Source organism: Pinus tabuliformis, chromosome 1_1 (assembly GCF_031772625.1).
Source record: "Pinus tabuliformis cultivar Carrire ecotype Pingquan chromosome 1_1, CPIR1, whole genome shotgun sequence".
Taxonomy (NCBI): Eukaryota; Viridiplantae; Streptophyta; class Pinopsida; order Pinales; family Pinaceae; genus Pinus; species Pinus tabuliformis.
Window position 1 is genome coordinate 95496306 of NC_142297.1, and position 3094 is coordinate 95499399.

Below are 3094 nucleotides of genomic sequence, written 5' to 3' on the forward strand. Positions count from 1 at the left end.
ATATTACATCATTTTCTAATGGCACGCCAGGTGAAAGTTTTCTGTCGAGTATTTTTTTATGATTTACATGAATATTATATAACACTGAATAATTATGAGTATGTACAAGTCCCACCAAATTCAGATTGCGTACGACAGATTCTATGTTGCACGGCATAATTGTGTACGGACTTTCAATTCTAAACGACGAACAAGGTTAGGTGGGGTTCCGGATGGAATTTGATGGCAAATTGCTGGTTACAAGGTTATTTTCTTGTCAAATAAAGCTAAAAAATTCTGTGGCCAATCAACATTACGGGTATTCACCAATTTGGCCAATCAAGTTAAAAAACCCACAAATTTGACGGACGCTTCCATTCGAAATTCCTGAGTGGTGCTTAAACAAGTGCTATTATTCTTCAATGGATGGACCCGAAACTACGAACTATTATTCTCATTTAGCACGTCCTTCAGCCCGAAGAAATAATGGCCAATGAAGCCATTGGAGTGCTTTCCCCTTCCGAAGGCGAAGGCGAAGCCAAAGAGATAGTAGAAGATGCCGCCCGCGGCCGCGTCGAGAACATTGGTGAGCATGATATTCACGGTGTTCTTGGCCCGCACGGACCCTGCGCATAGCATGGCAAACCCTAGCTGCATGGCGAAAACGAGGAAGGCCGAGAAGAGCAGGTACGTGGTATCAACGGCGCGGCTCGTCGCCGAGAGTTGGTCGGAAATGGCCTGCAACTTGTTGCATAAAAAGTCGCCGGCCGTGCCGTTGAGGAGGTTCTGGAGAGCCGCCAGCTCAGAAGCTGTGCAGGTGTAGCTGGAACTAGACATGGCGGATGAGCGGGGTTTGATCAGGCGACGAGGAATTCGAGATGGCAGAAGTCAAATGCGAGATTTGAGAGGGACAAAACTTGAACAACAAGAATCAGTGAAATTTGAACTTTAAAGAGTACGGAAATGGAGCCGAAGTGAAATACGAGCTTTAAAGGGCAAGGATTCGAGCGTGGAGAAATTAAAGACAACCTCTCAACATGTAAATTTCGGACCGGGAGAACTGATATACGTGTTTCAGAGGGATGGGATCTGAACCGGGAAAAGTGAAATGCGGCTTTAAAGTCTACGAGATCGAATCTGTGAAATACAAATTTAATTTAAAGGGACGGGATTCAAACCGGAAGAAGTGAAGTACGCGGTTTCAATTGACGAAATTGGAACTGGAAGAAGTGAAGCACATGCTTTAAAAGAACGGGATTCAAACATGGAGGAGTATAATACGATCTCTTACAGATAGGATTCGAACAGGGAGAAACATAATATGAGGTCTTACAGGCACCGGATTCGAATTGGAAGAACTGAAATAGGAGCTTTGAGATTTACGTGATTAAAAGAGGGAAAACTTCAAAATTTAGCTTTGAGAAGGACGGGATTCCAATTTTCAGAGCAAGAGAACTGAAATCCGATCTGAGAGCTCCGAACCGGTGAGAGTCGAACATGCGACGCGCAATGCGCACTGGGAGAGCTGAAATGCGAACTTTGAGATGTTTGGATTCGAACCCCCGACCGACTGGGCGAAAAAGAACATGGATTGAGCTTCCACCAGGCTAGATGAGAACTTCCACTGCAGAATTCGAACCGGAATATGGAGCGGTTCGAGACCAGTGATGGAATTCGATGAGAATTCCCGTCTATTACAACCATTATATATAGATGTATATTTCCTCTGCGATCAAGATTCATAGTACATAGGCCTCGCCATTTTGTCCGAAATGCCGGCTAACATACTCATTTCTGCGGTGAAAGGACGGGGAAACAAAAAAATATAATAACATGAGCTAACAGGAAACGCTTGCAAGCGCTTGTTCGGTTTGCAGTATCTCTAGTAAAATAAGAAGGAATCTAAATTACTGCAGCGTTGGACAAGAAATTGTCGAGTTTTGTTGGTCAACTGTAATTATTAAAATCTTAAAACATACAAAGAGATATTAATATAATGTAAGTAGACATGTTTCTTGAAACGGTTTATGAGACTGCATGGTTTTATGAAACAGTTAAATTTTTTATTATTAAATATTTGTCACATTCTCTCAGTTTTCCTTGTCTGACCTCTTCAATTTATATCGCCATCGCGGTTAACTTTTGCATTATTTTGCTTTTCTTGTAGTCTTTGCGTGGCCGTTAACTTCATTTTCCCACGTCTTTTTGCAAGTTGTCTTTTCTGTCATGGCGCGTGAGGGTGCATAACTCATTTTAGTATTGGCCAATTTGCATTTTAGTATTTATTTTATAAAAAATGTTTTTATTAATTTATCATACATGATGACTCATAACCTAATTATTTCGCACTTTTATGGCTTCTGGAATTCGAAAATAATGACGTGTCACGTCTATCGCCTTTGGCTTTCAAATATATTGATAAAAAGTTACCAGTTGATCTCATTTGATCTTTAGTGTGCCAGAAATAATTTATATAATATTATTTTAAAGCAAACAATAAAAATGATGGTTGAAGTAAATAATGGTGACTTTAACGCGACTTTTTGAAAGCTTTTTCGGCGATTTTTTCCGGTGAAAATCCGGCAGTAATTTATTGAAATCCAAGTTTGATAACTAATTTCTGCACAATGAAAGCGTCCCAGGGGTTTTTCAGGGTGCTGAATCCGAATATGCAGTTAAAAAACCATTTTAACTGCAACAAATCATGATTTCATCTCAATTTCTTCCACCGGATTCCGTCACCGGAATCTCAAAAAGTCGCATTATAGACAACTCCATTTAAATAAATCATAGGATGCTTATAACGCGCACTTTTATACCTTTGGCTTTCAAAAATAATGTCCAATAGTCACTCTTGCACGCGTTATTGTTTCCAAAAATATAATCTAAATAATATTATAAAAAATATTCGTTTTCGAATTTTCTCGAGCGAACAACGAAAATGATTGCTGACGTATATCATTATTGATATATTATTTATACAAATTATTAATACTTATAATGTATTTTTATCAGAGATGTTTTTGTTAATTAATTATTGAAATAAATCATTAAAACTAATAATGTTCCATAGTTGTTATAACTAGCAATTGTCTCGAAAAGTACAAAGAGAGGC

General features: G+C 38.9%; 1 pseudogene; it reads right to left on the reverse strand.

The window, feature by feature from the left end:
• Nucleotides 1–417: 417 nt before the first annotated feature.
• Nucleotides 418–816, reverse strand: LOC149211818 (ammonium transporter 1 member 2 pseudogene; annotated as a pseudogene).
• Nucleotides 817–3094: the final 2278 nt, after the last annotated feature.